The 21,262-nt window shown below is 38.7% G+C and overlaps 2 non-coding genes across 2 annotated transcripts; both read right to left on the bottom strand.

Annotated features, from left to right (window-relative positions):
* Window positions 1-12,911: 12,911 nt before the first annotated feature.
* On the bottom strand, window positions 12,912-13,018 carry LOC125576047. The gene has a single exon (XR_007314581.1). It is a non-coding gene; the product is annotated as a small nucleolar RNA R71 (small nucleolar RNA).
* Window positions 13,019-15,888: 2,870 nt separating this feature from the next.
* On the bottom strand, window positions 15,889-15,995 carry LOC125576046. The gene has a single exon (XR_007314580.1). It is a non-coding gene; the product is annotated as a small nucleolar RNA R71 (small nucleolar RNA).
* Between the last annotated feature and the right edge of the window lie 5,267 nt (window positions 15,996-21,262).

Genomic DNA, 21,262 nt, shown 5'->3' with positions numbered 1-21,262 from the left:
ACGATCTAATAGATCTCATTTTTTAGCCATGCGGCTCGCTGACTTCTGCCTTTCATTCCCCTCAGTGACTTCCGAGCTGGAAATCGTCACACAACTGACTCCGCACTGGTTGTGTATCAAACCTCTTCGGCTTCGGCTTCCTTAGACAAAAACAAATCGACTTTCATAAGAATACAGGTAACATTATACGACATATTTGTCGTATAACTGAAACCTAGAGCGGAGAATCATTTTACATGACTATCGGCCATATTAACATGGATAACCCCGGCAAACTTAGCCTATCAATCTCGACAAGCGGTCTTTCGCCCTCGGTCAATTACGCCTTCCAGTAAAAGTCTGAACCAGAATTCCGCATCCCCTTTAAGGACAATCGTAAACTAACATGACCTTAATGTTAACACGAAAGTACCATGGTCTAATCCTTGACCTACCACGTCCTTGGCTATTCGAATGAACACATCCTTCATGCCAAGCCAAAGTATTTGTGAAACTATCGCTCTGTCACTTAATGGCTAAATGACAATATGTGATTTGTCTAAAAATGTCATGTGACTGTTAAGAAAATAATTACTGTATAACCCATAGTCGGAAAACATATGATAAATTCTTCATAAGAAAACTCAGTCTTAACAACCAAACAGTTAACAGAAAACCTAAACTTGTCGACAATCGACCAGGCTCAGTACATTCCACGATTAACTTTAAAAGCCCGCTATGTTTTACCCGTAAAATGCAGCATGTAAGGAAAACTAGTAACAGAGCTCCTAGAGCTATACAAAAATCCTCAAATATACACGAAACAGATCTTGGAAATCCAACACTATACAAAGCACTACGAAAGAAAATGCTTTTTCCTAGGGACAAATTTACGTGACCCCTCGGTCCTAATTCCTCGATCACAAATCAAATTATTAGCATCCAAGCAGGAATAACAATTTTGGCTGCAAACATCCCTAGACAAACTAAAATGTTTCTCAAATGCAGGGTTAAGACTAAACCCTTGCAACATCGCGAAACATCTTCAAGCCCGTGAATATTTCAAACACGAAACGCATTATACGAAAGAAAAAACAATCTTCAGCATTGCGAGACGTCGCAGACGCCTGAAGAACAATTTTTCGACAAAATTACCTTCCTCGATAAAGGCACCTTCTTGGAAGACCAAACAGTCATACATACTAACACCTTCTGAAACATGTATTCTTCGTGAAGACTCAAAACGGTAATATCTACCGATAATTTTGTTGATGATCACGACAAACTCTTAACGTCCTAAACAGACTAAGCGATCTCAAAGAGATAGATCTCTTACACCCGACACAAGGGTAATAGCGCTATATAAAAAATCCAAAATTTTGGTTAGCACTTTCGGGAGACTTAAAAATTGTCCTAGAAGATATGCTCAATTCCTACCATACAAGTCACATAAGCCAAGAACATATCGCGGACTTTAAAGCGGGACGGAATCAGGTCGAAAACGATACGGGAAATATAAGTCGAAGTAGTCATCACACCCCCTAAAGCCGTGATTAGACCTAGGTATTGCCCTTAACCTAACACACTGGTCTCTAACACCCTGATACGAGAACCCAAAATTTGTCTTTTGGCTAATATTCGAGCGTCTTCAGAAATCCTGCAAGTTTACGCACTGCGTAAAACTCTCGAAATAGATCACGGATATAGCAGTTCACGGGGTTAGATTACGAGATGACAACTCGTAGTCTTCCCTCTATACAAATATAAAATGCCAACGGCAGCAACATGCCAGATAACCTCCACACGACATATAAACTAGACCATAAAGTTCTCGCTGGAAAACAGGTCATCAGAATCTTAACTCCAAGACGAACTACGAAAGGCTTGATCCCTTCAACAAGGGTACGTAGGCAACCGTCATAAGATGCAGCCCCAATCTTATCGCATTCCACTCTTAAAAGAACGAGAAGACCACTAACAACGGACCTTTTCAACCATTAATTCCGCCTAACTTGCCTAACTTGCCAAGCCACTCGCTAGAACCTCACGCTAAAACCTAACGATTCTAACGAGCTGAGGGGCTAACTGTTGGGGTCAAAATCGGTCACGACGGAATTAATGTCTAAAAATTGCATTTTTGTACGAAAGCTTTCTCGACACACTCTTGACAAAAGTTCTTGAGCAAAAGACTCGAGAGAAATGGATCACGAAACCTAACAACCAGTCCAACTCGCTCGTTGTTGGGGTCAACGTTAGAAAACTTCCCGAGAAAATCTTCTCTTCCATAAAAACAGGAAGAAGTAGAAAAAGAACGAAAAAAAATTAAAGGTCTAATGATCAGCTCGACGAAACGAACAAGCTGGATCGTCCTTGGGATTCAGCTCGGCCGTTCGCCGAGCTGGACCAGTTCAGTTAGGCGAACGGCCGAGCTGGATCGACCACAAGATTCAGCTCGTCCGTTCGCCAAACTGAACCAGTCCAACTCGGCGAACGGCTGAGTTGGATCGACTGGAATTTATCTTCACCTCGTCCTCATAACTCCTCTCCCGAGATTGTATCAAACTCGCTCTTGTTTTGTGTCGATCGGAGGTACTGTTGGAACTTTACGATTTAAAAACCGCAAGAACTCATTTTCTCGAATAACATTCGTATTGATCGTATAAAACGGAAATAGTTAGCTGAACACCTAGAATTTCCTATGATATACGAGGAATTTGAATGTTCTTTGGAATCGACGTCGTTTAGAAAGCACTCTTTTTATAAAATCGTAAAAACGCCTAATGCGGAAAACGGCACGAAAGGGCCCAGAATGCGGCAAATATCCCACTTACGATTTTATGCGAAATCAAGCCCAGTCTTTATGACGTTTTATCATTTGTTACCCAAATGTAGATAAATGTCTGGTTCGAAGGATAAATGTAAAGTTTCCGAAGATAAACACAAAGATCGAAGAAAAATGGAATATTTCTGCGAAGCGATAAAATCGACCGAGGGCAGAAAAGGAACAAGCAAACCGCCTTAGAAGGAGTATATAAGAGGGTCGAAGTTGAAGGTGCAAAGGAGGACAAATTCTTTTAGACTTAGAACTCTCTGCACTTAGAAACTTTAGGCATTATTTTCGACATGTTTTGTTTCTATGACTGGCATCCGATTACCATTCAAACTCGCAGAGGTAGTTCGATCTCTTGGTTCATACTTTCAATCAAACTTTATTCGGCTTGGTCCTCGAAAGGGGTACGTAGGCAGCCTTTCATAAGGTTCAGTCCGAAATCAATCAAAACCTTTTTCGTATCTTTTTTGTCTTCTATTATCGAGCTGTGACTCAACTAGGTTTAAGGTTTTAGGTTGCTAGAACTAGGTAATTCGCTGACAGCTCTTGCGGCCGAAGCTTTTATAATCTCTTGTAATGATCGCAACGCTCTTACGCGGATTCGAAATAAGATCTACCTTTTCAATAAATTCGCTTTGTTATCTTTTCATGTTTTCCGCATTTATTTAGTCATTTGTCGTTGGCTCTCGCAGAGAATCCGGGACCTCAGAGAAAGTTAGGGTTTCCTGACTTTCCTCTGATTACGAAAATCGACGGTGTGAATTTCCGGTCCCACACCACCTGAACTCTCTTCAAAGGACCTCAAGGTAGCAGACATGTTCTGCCCCGGAACAAAGGAGTGGAACAAAGAACTTATCCAACAAATTCTGCCACACGAAGCTTCTGATATATTGTGCATCAAACCAAGTACAACCAGAGCATCTGACACATACAGCTGGACCTTAACATCGAACGGGGATTATTCAACGAAGTCAGGATATTACACAACCTTAAACAGCACCTACCCTGCAGAGCCGACAACAACAAACCAAGCCCGCTGTAACTGGATAAAAGATATATGGACCTTACCATTACCACCAAAAATCAGAGTGTTTTTCTGGAAAGCCATTAGAGGTGCGCTGCCTCTGGGATCCAACTTTGAAATGAGAGGAATAACTACAAACACAGGATGTGTTTTCTACGAAATGGGGGAATCAGTGGATCACATGTTTCTATCATGGAAACATGCCCTTTTGCGGAAAATGTATGGACAATGTGACCAATCTCAAATTCTCACACCATCTCTTCAAGTCCGATCTTTACATCAGCACTCGAAGCATCACGCAAACTCACGAACCTTCCTCCTACTGGAGTACATCTTGTATCTATGTTCACTTGGATTGTTTGCACAATTTGGTCAACTAAGAACCAAAGAATTTTTGAGAATATGAATTTTGATGAAATGGCAAAAGGCACAGCAGGAGATCCCACAACCAATAGTGCGACAGACAACACCAAAGCAGCAGTCGACTGCAACTATCCTCATCAACACAGATGCAGCGTGGAAGGAGGATACAAAAAATGCAGGATTAGCATGGATCTTCTACGACAACACCGGGAAGCAGCTTCAACAAGGAAGTACTACAGAGGAGTGGGTGAGTTCACCACTTACTGTAGAGGCGCTAGCTATCAGGGAGGCTCTCTTTCAAGCAAAATCGCAAGGCTACAACATCGAACTCAGATATGACGCCCAGGTTCTAATTCAGGTTATCAATGGACGAGATCATCTCAAGGGACTTTTTGGAATTCTATAGGACATCCACAACTTAACTTGTCATCTCTCCACCTTTCTTTTTCCGTATATCTCTCGCAAGGACAATGTTGCAGCTGATAGCCTCGCTAAGAGGACACTGTCGGATTTCTTTATCGCCATGTAAACAATTCTTGATTTAAATGCATTAATCGTTCAAAAAAAGTGAAAATGCCATAAGAAAAGAAAAAAGAGAAATTGATATAAAGTTTTGTGTTTTCAAGTTCAAAGATATTACAGAGAGGTTGGAGAGTTTTAGAGAGAGAAATATTACATTAGGTTAAATATTGTTGGTTCATGAGAATTCTTGGGAAGTCTTCAAGCATAAAATGCATTAGAAGACTTCCCACCAAGTCTTCCGAGAAATCCTCTGGGAAATCTTCGTAGAAGTCTGCTTGTGAAGTCTTCCGAGAAGTCTTTCGAAGCCCGACTCAAATCTGAAAAATATGCATATCCAAAAACTTTCAAAATGGATTCAAAACAGAGAACACATTCAAAAATAAATTTTTTTATGTTTAAATAATAGATAAAATAGTCACATTAAGTTGAATCTATAACTTTTTAGAATCTAACATATCAAAAATAACTTTTTAGAATCTAACACACACAAAAATTCATATCAAACATTTATAGATTTACCTTTAAAGGAGTGGAAGATGAGAACCATGTAATAAAAACCCTACTTAAAGAAATTAAATTGGTGAGAAAGATGTGAGAACCGAAATTCGCACTGTCGATTTCCGTTGATTTAAGAATGATAAAAAAACTCTAAATTTTCCAGAGGTCTCGGATATCTGCTAAACCACACACCAAGCAATCAGAACACGAAAAATAGACTAAGTATGAAATTGATCAAATGAAAAGAGAGCAAAGAAGATCTTATTCCAAATTTCCGTATAAGCGTTTACAACAGGTAAGGCCTCAGGCGTAAGATCTGTCGGCGAGATCCTAGTTCTAACCACCTAAGACCTGAAAACCTAGTTGAGTCGCAGTTCGATAACAAAAACGGAAAATTGCCTAAATTGCTCTAAGTATAAAAATTGCGTCCCTCTATATCTTCGACCTCGACATCCTTATATACTCCTCTAGAGGCAGTTTGCTCTTTCCCTTTCTGCCTTCGGTCGAGTTTATCACTTCGCGAAAATATTCCATTTTTCTTCGATCTTTGTATTTATCTTCGGAAATTTCACATTTATCCTCTGAACTTGACATTTATACTCTCCTGCGTAAGAAAAGATAAACCGTCATAACGATTGGGCTTTGATTTCGTATAAAATCGTAAGTGGGCTCTTAGCCGCGTTCTAGACTCTTTCGGGCCGTTTTTCGACTTAGGCGTTTTTTTGATTTTATAAAAAAGAGCGCTTTCGAAACAACGTCGATTCCAAAGAACATTCATATTCCTCGTATAGCATAGGCAATTTGAGGTGTTCAGCTAACTGTAGCCTTTTTATACGATCAATCCGAATGTTATACGAGAAAATGAGTTCTTGCGGTTTTTAAATCGTAAAGTTCCAATGGTGACTCCGATCGAGATGAAACAAGAGCTGGTTCGATCCAATCCCGAAGGGGGAAGCTACGAGGATCGGACGAAGGCAGGCTGATTGATCCAACTCACCGAACGGGCGAGTTTGACTGCATGTTTGGTTCAACTCGCCCGTTCGGCGAGTTGGACGGCTTGCTCGATCCAACTCGCCCGTTCGGCAAGTTGGACGGCGTCGTCGGTCGAACTCGCCCATTCTGCGAGTTGGACGGCTTGCTCGATCCAACTCGCCAAACGGGCGAGTTGGTTGGTGCATCCGGTCCAACTCACCCCTTCGGCGAGTTAGACGATGGGTGTTTCGCTGTTTGGGATCCGTTGTCTGAGGCCTTAAGTAACATTTCTCAAAGACTTATCGTGTGAATCCTTTTTGGAATTGTTACGAACTTGATTGTAGGTTTTCCCACTTCTCTATTATTTTGAATTTTATCTTTCTTTTACAAAGAAGACATTTCACGGGAAGTTTTTGACTTTTATTTTGTCATAACCGATTTTGACCCCAACAAATGATATGAGACAAAAATTGAGAAATTGATATAAAGTTTGGTGTTTTCAAATTCAAAGATATTTGAGAGAGTTTGGAGAGTTTTAGAGTGAGAAACATTACAATTTTGTTGTAGCCATTTGAGAGGAAGAAAGAGAATGTGTAAAAAAAAATTATATAAGGAGGCAAAAATTCCAATTTTTAAATAATTTTGGTTCAGAAGATTTCCAAAGTCTTCTAGCATAAATATTCGTTAGAAGACTTTCTAAAAGTCTTTCGAGAAGTATTATGAGAAGTCTGGATGATGATGTCGTCTGAGAAGTTTGCTCGTGAAGTCTTCCGAGAAGTTTGCTCGTAAAGTCTTCTGAAGTCCGACTCGGATCTGAAAAGCATGCATATCCAAAAGAGTTCAAATGGTTTTAAAACAGATACAAACTTCAAAATATTTTTGTCCTTCAATAAAAAAAAATCACATTAGGTTGATCTATAACTTCTTAGAATTTAATATATAAAATACACAACAATACATATCCAAATTGTGTAGATATACCTTTAACACAGTGGAAGATAAGAACCAAGTAACGAGAAACCTGCAAAAACAAGATAAATTAGTGAGAAAGACATGAGACACAAAATGAGAAATTGATATAAAGTTTGGTGTTTTCAAGTTTAAAAAGATTAAAGAAAGGTTGGAGAGTTTTAAAGTGAGAAACATTACATTTTTGTTGCAGCCATATGAGAAGAAAAAAAAATGTGTAAACTTTCTTTATGTAAAGACACAAAAAAAATCAATTATGTTAAATATTTTAGACTCGGAAGACTTTTTGGGAAGTATTCTAGTATAAAATGCATTAGAAGACTTCTAAACACTTAATTTTTTATTCGCCTGTGAAGACTTCGCAGGAAATCTTCTAAACCCTAAAATCAAATAACTAAGTAAATAGCAACAGACACTTCATTAAACATATGATAAACTTATAAAGTGTTTAATATATACAAAACTAAAAAACATATATGTCCAACTGAATTTTTTTTTTAAAACTAATATTCTAAAATATAACCCTAAAATATAAACAATTAATACTACGACATATGTTATCAAACTCTAAACTAAAGACATTCATGACTTAGAATATACACTCACTCATCTATGTTGAAAACAATACATCTTTGGCAAATATATATTTACATCATTTAGAAATATTATAATTGCATGATTCAATTCCCCCCCCCCCCCCCCCCCCCCCCAAATTGTTTTTAATAAAATTTATAAATTATTTTTAATATAGACTACATGGGGAAGACTTCACAAACCACAGAATACTTCACGAGCTTATATTCGTAAAAATGCATACAAGTTTTTTATTTCATCATAAGGAGCTCGTTGTAATTTTACTAGTGTTTTGGGTTACTTTTACATTTGATTGAATATGGGGTATACTTTTGTATTTCAAATCAAGTTGTAGGTCATATTGGGCAATTTCCCCATAACTATAAAATTAAATATTTTATAAATTTTAAAATTAAAATAATTACATATACCAAATTACACATATTCAAGAATCTAACAATATTTCAACTTTTTAAAACAATTTTAAAGTAAGATATTTAAAATAAATAAAAATTGTATTTTAATATATATATATATATATATATTATTTATTTAAATTAGAATATTAAACATTATTTTATATATATTTTAATTTGATAAAATAGAGTAATAATTTTAGTTGTTATTGGTATTATTTGATTATATGATACATCAAACTATAGGTTATGCTTTACAATAACAGTTTCTTGCGGATCATCTCATAAACATATAAATATTTATTAACTATGAGATGAGTTGAATGACAAATACTTAATTTCTATTGTAATAAAATAAGCGTGAAAAAATATAAAACAAATCATATTATAATTTAAAGCTTTAAAATATAAATCAAATTAATATGATGTGGGTTATATAAATGAATTAAATTTTTATTTATAATAATTTATTTAAATTTAAGTTTAGTTATATATATTTAAAAATGTTTTATAAAATTATATATATATATATATATATAAAATTTAAATGTTTAACAAATTAATAATTTTTTGAATAATAGTTATTATGATTAAAATCTAGTATTAGTTATTTTACTTTTATGTCATAAACAAACAGACTCAACTAAAACTCTCTGAACCTAACTGGTAACTCTTAATTCATGTGAACGACAAAAAGCGGTTGTTTCCGAGCATTGCGTATGCGTGCCAGACTGTCCGTCTTTGTATTCTGCATTCGGTGTACATGTATGAACTTTGAGTAATTAAAGTTTTCTTTGACCATGTGAATATCTTCCGAATTTGTTACAACAGCATATCATTCTTTTGGTTCTGACATCATCAACACCAATTGAGAACAATTTGTTGCATACGTTAAGTGAAACTGACGTAGATTCCTCATCCATTACATTATTCAGATGAGGGCTTCTATTTCCGAATGAAGGTGTGATAGACTGCTCGCGTATTTTTTTCCCCCATTAACCTATCAACACCTTCATAAATGTTATACCAACCTTGTCTTGAGTAAGAGTCTCCCTCTTTCCATAAACCACCTGTAAAACACCATCGTCCCAGTATTTGAGGTAATGTTTTCGGCTCCCTAAAATGAGTGACACATGTGTTATTGTTGCATGTGCTTTATTCTAAAGTGTTGCTTCTGTTTCCACCGGTTGAAGGGTATCTCTAGGGTCGATATCAATATTGCTTAAAACTTACTATTTCGTCATTTCCAGATGTACCATAAAACTCTCGCAATATGATGATTATCCTCTGCATATGTGACCCTCTAGTACAAGTAATCCATATTTGTAAAAAACAATTTCGAAGAAAATAAATATGGATTCGAGGGAATCTTTGCAAGAGCCCATGTTTGGATAGCTGGGAGACACTCAAAAATACATGATTTGTTGATTCCTCTTCCGGTCCACATCGTGTACATTGTGTATCTCCTTGTATTCTTCTTGTCCGCTGATTTTTCTTTATTGATAGACAGCCTAAGACTAATTGCCGTAAAAATGCTTAATCTTAGGTGAGCACCGTATTTTCCAAGAAAAGGCCTTTAAAGGAGTGACATTTGGACCATATATACACAAGCAATAACTGTCATGTGTCTAGGTACACTCTCTCCACTTGATAACCAGATTTGACCGTGTATTTCCTATTTTTGGTGAAGTGCCATCCATCTTGATTGGTCATCTGGACTCTACTCAATGGTATGTTTTCCATCATCTTAGCATCAACTGGATCTTTTACAGCTCGATTTGCCTGTGAATTCCACGTCCTTGATTTTTTATTGATGAGAGCATTCACTGTTAGTTTCGGGAATGAATTATGTTGGTTTCTGTTTGCTGGTCTCAGGCTAGTGGTTAGGAGCCAAGGCTCATTCCAAACTGAAATAGATGATCATGATCCAATCCTTATGATTAGTCATTTTCTAACAAGATATATGGCTTAGACTATACTACGCCATCCATATGATGGTGAGTACAATCTGATCGGTTCCAGGGGTAATGCATTCTTTAAATATCGTCCTTTAAAAACACGTGAGAATAAAGATTGAGGTTTCTCGATTAATCACCAGAATTGTTTTCCGAGCATAACTTATTGAAATTTGTAAGATCTTTGAATCCCAGCCTCTGTCATCCTTATGTTGGCACAATTTTTCTCATGATTACAAATGCATGCCTCTTGTATTTTCCCCTGAGCTCCACCAGAATTGAGCCACAACGCTCATCAATTTCTCTGTTGATGACTTTGGTATTCGAAAACAGGACATTACATGGTTCGTTAATGCAGTAACTAGTGATTTTATAATCACCTCCTTACCTCCCTTATTGAAAAATTTGAAGGTCCATCCATTGATTCTATTTTTTAGTCTTTCCTAAATGAAACCAAATACTTGTGTCTTTGAACCACTCAAACTTTCTGGAATTCCCAAATATGATCACATTCCAAAAATATTTTGGATTCCTAGTATATCATGGAGCTCATGCCGAATAGGTTCCTCAATCTTGTGACAAAATTGAATAGATGATTCTTTTATTTTCTGACCCGACACTGTTTCATACTCTTTCAATATCTCCAAAATAGTTTGGCATTCCTCTTTATTTGTCTTGTAGAAAAAAAAACTATTATCTGCAAAGAGAAGATAGAATATCGACGGGTGATATCTTGCATATTTGCATTGTTTTATCCATTCATCCATGAGCATTTTCATCATATAGATTATGATTTAGCCATGTCTAGGTTGCATTTTGCATTCATTGTTCTTATTAGGTGCTGGAGTGTGCCATGGAGTGATTTGAGATGTTTGGGAGCATTGTGATCCAAAAGGGGGTGAAAGATGAAGATGGATGGAGCCTTTAGAGACACAGCAAATTTAGTTAGCTTTCTAATGGAAGTGGTTTCAAGTCATTTGAAGATGTAATGAAGAAGTTATGACCAATTTACTAGAGGCATATCCACCCTGTTCGAGCATCCTGGAGCGACCTCTTAGAGCGACCTACCGAGGTCGCTCCCAGCCAGAGCGACCAGTCCAGAGCGACTACCTCAAGTTACTCCCAGCCAGAGCGACCAGCTCAAGTCACTCGCGTTTTGACGCGGCGAGACACGAAAAAACGCGTCGGGAGCGACCTCTTGGAGCGACTATGCTAGGTCACTCCGCGTGTTTTGCTTGGACGATTTTTATGTTATTTTAGGGGCCTTTTGGTCATTTGTTTTGATGTTTTACACTTTCTAAACCTAAATTAAGTACTCTTGTAAGCCATTGGAGGCAAGATAATCTCTTTTCTAGAGAAGAACTAGTAAAAAACCTCTTTTGATTCAGATTTCATTGCTTTCATCTTGTGTTCTTGTTGATTTCTTATCTATTTCTCTACATGGTTAATCTAAAATCCAATATGGGTTTAAGAGGAATCATGGAGATTAGTGAGTAATCACCTTTTGAATTCATGGGTTAGGGAGATTAAGGGTGATTAGGTTAGTTCTAGGATGTTTTAGTGTAGATCATTCTTTTTCCTTGCTAGTAGAGTATTCATAATGCATCTTCTGAGTTGACCACTCAAAAGTTGATCAATAGGCATTTCGCACCCAAAAGGTGTTTGATGAAATGCCTGAGATAACTCTCCTAGGCTTTTAGTACACTTTGCCAAAGACATTTGTTGTTAAAGGTGCTAAGATAGCTAATAGACTTGTTAGTAATGATTGCTTTCATATTATTCAACCAAAGACATTTGATGTTTGAGATATGTTAGCAAATGAGCATTCATCTAGATATAGAGCTTGCTTAGAATTGTGTCTAGGCTTAAGGTTGATAGTTTGATTGATCATTTGCCATCCTTAGTTCGATACTTGATCACCCAAGGTCTAATCCCTATGCCCATGAGTTCTCTTTTCCCTTAGTCAAGAAAGTATCATTCTGTTATTGCTTTCTAGTTTTAGTCATAGCTTAAAACCCATCTAAATCATTGGTTGCACTTAGATTAAGTGAGTACTTGCATTCTCAGTGCTTTGATATCCCTCAGAACTGGTTCGACAATCTTTTATACTACAACATTTGTCTTAGGAGCCTTGAAAACTCCTAACATCAAATTGGCGCCGTTGCCAAATTCTGAGTAGATTTAAACATTGAGATTTAGTCACTTGCTTGAGACTAAGTCATTTTTATTTTCTTTTGTTACTGATTCTCTTTCTTCATCTCCCTTTAATATACAGGTGTATGAACTTGAGGAGCAGGGGTCCATCAAACCTAGTTCCAAGAGCTGCAGACATCAGAGCTTTAGAGAGAGAGTGTGCTAGAAAGAGAAGAGAAGAAGAGCAACAGGCTCACTTGCAGAGATTGGATACTGATATGGGAGACATACCTCAAAACCAACAGCGAGCAGCTCGACCCATTGGTACTTACGACCGCCCCAACATTCATGGTCATCGATTGGGAATCCGACCACCCGCTGTGGCAGCCAACAACTTTGAGATCAAATCAGGACTCCTCAACGTGATCGAGAACAACAAGTATCATGGCTTGGCTCTAGAGGATCCATTTGATCACTTGGACAGGTTCGACAACTACTGTGGGTTGTCAAAAACCAATGGTGTGTCCGAAGATGCCTTAAAGCTCAAGCTATTCCCTTTCTCTTTGGGGGATAAGGCACGTCAGTGGGAGAAGTCTCTACCCAGTGATTCCATCACCACTTGGGATGACTGCAAGAAAGCATTCTTGGAGAAGTTCTTCTCTACTTCAAGAACTGCTAAGCTGAGAAACGAGATTTCCAGCTTTCAACAGAAGAACTTGGAAGGTTTCAGTGAAGCCTGGGAGAGATTCAAGGGCTACCAAGCTCAATGCCCACACCATGGTTTCTCTAAGGAGAGCTTGCTGAGCACATTCTACCGTGGTGCTCTTCCTAAGTACAGAGCCAGACTGGATACAGCTAGCAATGGGTTCTTCTTGGGGAGAACTGAGGAGGATGCAGAAGAGCTGGTTGACAACATGGTAAAGAGTGATGCAGTCTACAGTGGAGACCACGACGGAGGCAGTAGAACAGATGATAAGCAGACGAGGAAAGAGATCAAAGCTTTGGAAGACAAGATCGAAACTCATTGCTGAAAAAGCCACCCAAGAGCAGCTGAAGTTTATTGGTAACTCCAAGAAGGAAGATCCACTTGCTGTCAATGAGGTTGAGGGTTTGGAAGGTCAAGAGGAGTTGTGTTTCATTAACAACAATGGTAGCTGGTACAAAAAGGAGCCCAACTTTCAGTACAACAACTACCAACAGAAATCCTATCCAAACAACCAACAGAGTGGTTATCCGCCAAGAAACAACCAACAAGGCAGCTATCAGCCTCAGCAAAACCCCTCGTCTGGTTCCTCTGCTCCTCAAGAGAGCAGCACTGATACCTTACTGAAACAAATCTTGGAGTCTCAGACTAGAAGTGAGAAGCATGTTGGTTATGAGTTGAAGAACCTTCATTCCAAGATTGATGGGAGCTACAATGAGCTCAACAACAAATTCTCACACCTTGCTTCTACAGTCAAGAATTTAGAGAATCAGTTTGCTTCCATGAACACTCACCAGAATCGCCAGCAAGGATCTCTACCTGGAAAATCTGACCAAAACTCCAAGGAGGCCAAAGCTATCACCCTTAGGAGTGGTAAGCAGGTACCTCCTAGAACCCTCACCAAGGATGCTGAGAAACTAGGTGAGGAGGTGGTCATCAACTTAGATGATGATGTGGTAATTGTTGATGAGAAGACCAATGATGAGATTTTGGAGAAGATTATGGAAGCTAAAGGTAAAAGAAAGGTTGGAGAAGAGAAGAAAACAATACAAGATGGTGACATAGAAAATTGAGTTAGCTTTCTAATGGAAGTGGTTTCAAGTCATTTGAAGATGTAATGAAGGAGTTATGACCAATTTACTAGAGGCATATCCACCCTGTTCGAGCATCCTGGAGCGACCTCTTAGAGCGACCTACCGAGGTCGCTCCCAGCCAGAGCGACCAGTCCAGAGCGACTACCTCAAGCCACTCCCAGCCAGAGCGACCAGCCAGAGCGACCAGCTCAAGGCACTCGCGTTTTGACGCGGCGAGACACGAAAAAACGCGTCGGGAGCGACCTCCTGGAGCGACTATGCTAGGTCACTCCGCGTGTTTTGCTTGGACGATTTTTATGTTATTTTAGGGGCCTTTTGGTCATTTGTTTTGATGTTTTACACTTTCTAAACCTAAATTAAGTACTTTTGTAAGCCATTGGAGGCAAGATAATCTCTTTTCTAGAGAAGAACTAGTAAAAAACCTCTTTTGATTCAGATTTCATTGCTTTCATCTTGTGTTCTTGTTGATTTCTTATCTATTTCTCTACATGGTTAATCTAAAATCCAATATGGGTTTAAGAGGAATCATGGAGATTAGTGAGTAATCACCTTTTGAATTCATGGGTTAGGGAGATTAAGGGTGATTAGGTTAGTTCTAGGATGTTTTAGTGTAGATCATTCTTTTTCCTTGCTAGTAGAGTATTCATAATGCATCTTCTGAGTTGGCCACTCAAAAGTTGATCAATAGGCATTTCGCACCCAAAAGGTGTTTGATGAAATGCCTGAGATAACTCTCCTAGGCTTTTAGTATACTTTGCCAAAGACATTTGTTGTTAAATGTGCTAAGATAGCTAATAGACTTGTTAGTAATGATTGCTTTCATATTATTCAACCAAAGACATTAGATGTTTGAGATATGTTAGCAAATGAGCATTCATCTAGACATAGAGCTTGCTTAGAATTGTGTCTAGGCTTAAGGTTGATAGTTTGATTGATCATTTGCCATCCTTAGTTCGATACTTGATCACCCAAGGTCTAATCCCTATGCCCATGAGTTCTCTTTTCCCTTAGTCAAGAAAGTATCATTCTGTTATTGCTTTCTAGTTTTAGTCATAGCTTAAAACCCATCTAAATCATTGGTTGCACTTAGATTAAGTGAGTACTTGCATTCTCAGTGCTTTGATATCCCTCAGAACTGGTTCGACAATCTTTTATACTACAACATTTGTCTTAGGAGCCTTGAAAACTCCTAACATCAAATTGGCGCCGTTGCCAAATTCTGAGTAGATTTAAACATTGAGATTTAGTCACTTGCTTGAGACTAAGTCATTTTTATTTTCTTTTGTTACTGATTCTCTTTCTTCACCTCCGTTTAATATACAGGTGTATGAACTTGAGGAGCAGGGGTCCATCAAACCTAGTTCCAAGAGCTGCAGACATCAGAGCTTTAGAGAGAGAGTGTGCTAGAAAGAGAAGAGAAGAAGAGCAACAGGCTCACTTGCAGAGATTGGATACTGATATGGGAGACATACCTCAAAACCAACAGCGAGCAGCTCGACCCATTGGTACTTACGACCGCCCCAACATTCATGGTCATCGATTGGGAATCCGAGCACCCGCTGTGGCAGCTAACAACTTTGAGATCAAATCAGGACTCCTCAACGTGATCGAGAACAACAAGTATCATGGCTTGGCTCTAGAGGATCCATTTGATCACTTGGACAGGTTCGACAGCTACTGTGGGTTGTCAAAACCAATGGTGTGTCCGAAGATGCCTTAAAGCTCAAGTTATTCCCTTTCTCTTTGGGGGATAAGGCACGTCAGTGGGAGAAGTCTCTACCCAGCGATTCCATCACCACTTGGGATGACTGCAAGAAAGCATTCTTGGAGAAGTTCTTCTCTACTTCAAGAACTGCTAAGCTGAGAAACGAGATTTCCAGCTTTCAACAGAAGAACTTGGAAGGTTTCAGTGAAGCCTGGGAGAGATTCAAGGGCTACCAAGCTCAATGCCCACACCATGGTTTCTCTAAGGAGAGCTTGCTGAGAACATTCTACCGTGGTGCTCTTCCTAAGTACAGAGCCAAACTGGATACAGCTAGCAATGGGTTCTTCTTGGGGAGAACTGAGGAGGATGCAGAAGAGCTGGTTGACAACATGGTAAAGAGTGATGCAGTCTACAGTGGAGACCACGACAGAGGCAGTAGAACAGATGATAAGCAGACGAGGAAAGAGATCAAAGCTTTGGAAGACAAGATCGACCTACTCATTGCTGAAAAAGCCACCCAAGAGCAGCTGAAGTTTATTGGTAACTCCAAAAAGGAAGATCCACTTGCTGTCAATGAGGTTGAGGGTTTGGAAGGTCAAGAGGAGTTGTGTTTCATTAACAACAATGGTAGCTGGTACAAAAAGGAGCCCAACTTTCAGTACAACAACTACCAACAGAAATCCTATCCAAACAACCAACAGAGTGGTTATCCGCCAAGAAACAACCAGCAAGGCAGCTATCAGCCTCAGCAAAACCCCTCGTCTGGTTCCTCTGCTCCTCAAGAGAGCAGCACTGATACCTTACTGAAACAAATCTTGGAGTCTCAGACTAGAAGTGAGAAGCATGTTGGTTATGAGTTGAAGAACCTTCATTCCAAGATTGATGGGAGCTACAATGAGCTCAACAACAAATTCTCACACCTTGCTTCTACAGTCAAGAATTTAGAGAATCAGTTTGCTTCCATGAACACTCACCAGAATCGCCAGCAAGGATCTCTACCTGGAAAATCTGACCAAAACCCCAAGGAGGCCAAAGCTATCACCCTTAGGAGTGGTAAGCAGTTACCTCCTAGAACCCTCACCAAGGATGCTGAGAAACTAGGTGAGGAGGTGGCCATCAACTTAGATGATGATGTGGTGATTGTTGATGAGAAGATCAATGATGAGATTTTGGAGAAGATTATGGAAGCCAAAGGTAAAGAAAGGTTGGAGAAGAGAAGAAAACAATACAAGATGGTGAAGTTGTTACTCCAGCAAGTGAAAGTTCTTTTTTTCCTCCTCCCTATGAACCCAAGCTTCCATTCCCAGGTAGATTCAAGAGGCAGCTGCTAGAGAAGTACAAGGCTCTGTTTGAGAAGCAAATGAGTGAGGCTCAGGTTGCAATGCCCATCATTGATGCTTTCATGTTGATTCCTCAATACAGCAAGTTCCTGAAAGATGTTGTAGCTGCAAAGAAGAAGGAAATGGAAGGCATGATGATTCTTACCCATGAGTGCAGTGCCATCATCCAGAGGCTTGATGTTCCAGAGAAGTTAGAGGATCCAGGATGCTTCACACTACCTTGTGCTCTTGGACCTATGGTATTTGAGAAATGTCTCTGCGATTTGGGAGCTAGTGTCAGCTTGATGCCTTTGTCTGTTGCAAAGAAGCTTGGATTCACTCAGTACAAGAAGTGTAGACTCTCTTTGGTGTTAGCTGATCGTTCAGTGAAGTACCATGTGGGCATCTTAGAGGACCTCCCTGTGAAGATTGGAAGGTATGAGATACCTACATATTTTGTGGTGCTTGAGATGGTGTGAGGAGGCTCAAGACCCATTGATTCTAGGAAGGCCATTCTTAGCTACAGCAGGAGCTATTGTTAATGTGAAGGAAGACACGATTGATCTCCATTTGGGTAAAGAGAACATCTTCCACTTTGACATCAAGGAGAAAATGAGGAAACCAACTGTGTTCGGGCAAGCCTTCTACATTGAAGAGATGGGCACTCCTGCTGATGAGCACCTTGAAGAGTTACCACCTGAGGACGACGAGGAGAGAGCATCTCCCTCTACTCATTCCCCATAGAAGGTAACCCACCACACTCCCTTGTATATATCATTTCATTTTTGCATATTAGTCTTCTTTTCGGTATCTCTTTCTCTACTTGACAACACAGAGACTGTGTAACTCAAGTTTGGGGGAGGTACCAAGTATTTGATCATGTTTGCTTTGATGTTGTTTCATTGAGTCATGCATTGCATACCTATTTGCATATATATAAAAAAAAATCAATCATTTAGTTTGCATTATTTGCATTTCTAGGAGAGTCTAGAGCATATAGGTTGCATTCACTTGCATTGGGAGCAATGATTTTAAATGCTTTGTAAAGAACACTACGTTGCACCTGAGTAGCTTTTGCACCTCTCAAAAAGACTTGTATGTTTCGAGCCTTGAAAACTCTTCCTGAAACTTGTTGATTGCTGAAACTCAGTCTTTGAAGCCAACTACAACCTTATTTGAACTGAACGAACTTAATGCTTCTTGCTCATAGTCTCTTGTGTACTGAGTCATGGCTATACACACTTGAGTTGTCATATCCTTTATGCCAATCTTATTTTGACAAACTCTAGTGGTAGACCACTCCCAAAACCCTTCCCTCCTTTTAAGCTTTCATTGTTTGATGAGTGAGGCCTTTTTCGGAAAGTCTTACATGTGCATAATGTTGAGAGTATCGGGAACGACAATGCTTGATCTTCATTCTTGCTAGATTGGGCACTCTATTGTCTAGTTATAGGTGGGGGTGAGTGTTGTGATTATGATTTGGGAGCAATGAAAAAGGAAAAGAAATGACTCTTTGTGTTTAAGTGAATTGTCTTATTGGGATAAGTAGATAAACCTCTAGCTCAAGTTATGAAAGTTTTAGCCCCCACCTAAAAAAAAAAAAAAAAAAAAAAAAAGAGAAAAGAAAGAAAAAGGGGGCTAGCAAAGTTGTTAGGAGCTAAGAAATGTTTTGAGGTTGTAGAAAATCCCTTGTAGATTTCAAAGAGAAGGAGTTAATGTTCTTAGGATCTTTTGGTGAGAGATGTGAGTTGGGTTTGACATTTGAGAATGATTGTGTAATTGTATGTTTGGGAAAAGGGTAGAACAATGGAGATTGAGCATTGTATGCATGAGTTGATACCTTTCTTAGATATATTATGTGCAATGTCAAGTCTACTTGTTTCGAGAGTAAACCACCTTAAAGATCATATGTTTTGAACCTCTTGAATCACTTAGATAAAAGCCTTCCCTTACCCAACCAAATGATTTGGACCAACTGACCATTTGCAAGAATTCACCTAATGTTTTGTGCTTAATGAATGTGAGAGTTGGTTGATTTGAATATGTGGATGATTGATGATGAGTGTAAGGGCAAAAAGAGTTGAGATAGGCCTAGAGAAGCTAGATTGTAATAAGAGAGTGTGCTAGTTGTGTTTCTTTTGGCTATGAGCTCCCACCTTCAAACCTCTCTCCCTATGAGTTCTAGAAAGTTCACTTGTGGACAAGTAAAAGAACAAGTTTGGGGGAGTTGATATCTTGCATATTTGCATTGTTTTATCCATTCATCCATGAGCATTTTCATCATATAGATTATGATTTAGCCATGTCTAGGTTGCATTTTGCATTCATTGTCCTTATTAGGTGCTGGAGTGTGCCATGGAGTGATTTGAGATGTTTGGGAGCAATGTGATCCAAAAGGGGGTGAAGGATGAACATGGATGGAGCCTTTCGAGAAATCTTCTGTTGCTAAGATTTTGTGGAGACACAGCAAATTGAGTTAGCTTTCTAATGGAAGTGGTTTCAAGTCATTTGAAGATGTATTGAAGGAGTTATGACCAATTTACTAAAGGCATATCCACCCTGTTCGAGCATCCTGGAGCGACCTCTCAGAGCGACCTACCGAGGTCACTCCCAGCCAGAGCGACCAGCTCAAGTCACTCACGTTTTGACGCGGCGAGACACGAAAAAACGCGTCGGGAGCGACCTCCTGGAGCGACTATGCTAGGTCACTCCGCGTGTTTTGCTTGGACGATTTTTATGTTATTTTAGGGGCCTTTTGGTCATTTGTTTTGATGTTTTACACTTTCTAAACCTAAGTTAAGTACTCTTGTAAGCCATTGGAGGCAAGATAATCTCTTTTCTAGAGAAGAACTAGTAAAAAAACCTCTTTTGATTCAGATTTCATTGCTTTCATCTTGTGTTCTTGTTGATTTCTTATCTATTTATCTACATGGTTAATCTAAAATCCAATATGGGTTTAAGAGGAATCATGGAGATTAGTAAGTAATCACCTTTTGAATTCATGGGTTAGGGAGATTAAGGGTGATTAGGTTAGTTCTAGGATGTTTTAGTGTAGATCATTCTTGTTCCTTGCTAGTAGAGTATTCATAATGCATCTTCTGAGTTGGCCACTCAAAAGTTGATCAATAGGCATTTCCCACCCAAAAGGTGTTTGATGAAATGCCTGAGACAACTCTCCTAGGCTTTTCGTATAGTTTGCCAAAGATATTTGTTGTTAATGGTGCTAAGATAGCTAATAGACTTGTTATTAATGATTGCTTTCATATTATTCAACCAAAGACATTTGATGTTTGAGATATGTTAGCAAATGAGCATTCATCTAGACATAGAGCTTGCTTAGAATTGTGTTTAGGCTTAAGGTTGATAGTTTGATTGATCATTTGCCATCCTTAGTTCGATACTTGATCACCCAAGGTCTAATCCCTATGCCCATGAGTTCTCTTTTCCCTTAGTCAAGAAAGTATCATTCTGTTATTGCTTTCTAGTTTTAGTCATAGCTTAAAACCCATCTAAATCATTGGTTGCACTTAGATTAAGTTAGTACTTGCATTCTCAGTGCTTTGATATCCCTCAGAACTGATTCGACAATCTTTTATACTACAACATTTGTCTTAGGAGCCTTGAAAACTCCTAACATCAAATTGGCGCCGTTGCCAAATTCTGAGTAGATTTAAACATTGAGATTTAGTCACTTGCTTGAGACCTTGCCATTTTCATACTTGTCAATTGTTTCTCTTTTCAGCTTTCTTAATGTTTGTTACTAAAGATTTGGTACACGTAAATAGATAAGGAGAAAGAGGATTCATATGTCTTAGTTTTTTATGTGGAATTATATGTTTTTTGGTATATAAATTATATATAAAAGTTTTCTATTGGGAGATGAATATGAGAGATAAATAATGACATAGATCAAAATCCTGTAAAAATATAGAATTAAACGCTTAGGTACTCCTGCCCGAAAAAAAAGAGCCGAGATACTCCTGCCCGAAACTGACCGGATTTTAAATTAAATATATCTTTATTTTAATTCGAAAATTTAGTAAAAGACGAAGAAAGCAAGAGAAACTTAGATAATTACAACTCTACCAAGGACTATCCGAACCCGGACCCATTACCGACCCAAAAAAATCGGATACCCAGTTCCCGAAAATTTTAATTTCTTTTAATTCCCGAATACGTTTCCCCTCTCTGGCCTTATTGGTTGAAA

The sequence above is a fragment of the Brassica napus genome, chromosome A6 (genome assembly GCF_020379485.1).
Source record: "Brassica napus cultivar Da-Ae chromosome A6, Da-Ae, whole genome shotgun sequence".
Classification (NCBI taxonomy): Eukaryota; Viridiplantae; Streptophyta; class Magnoliopsida; order Brassicales; family Brassicaceae; genus Brassica; species Brassica napus.
This window is presented reverse-complemented; position numbering and strand designations above follow the sequence as displayed.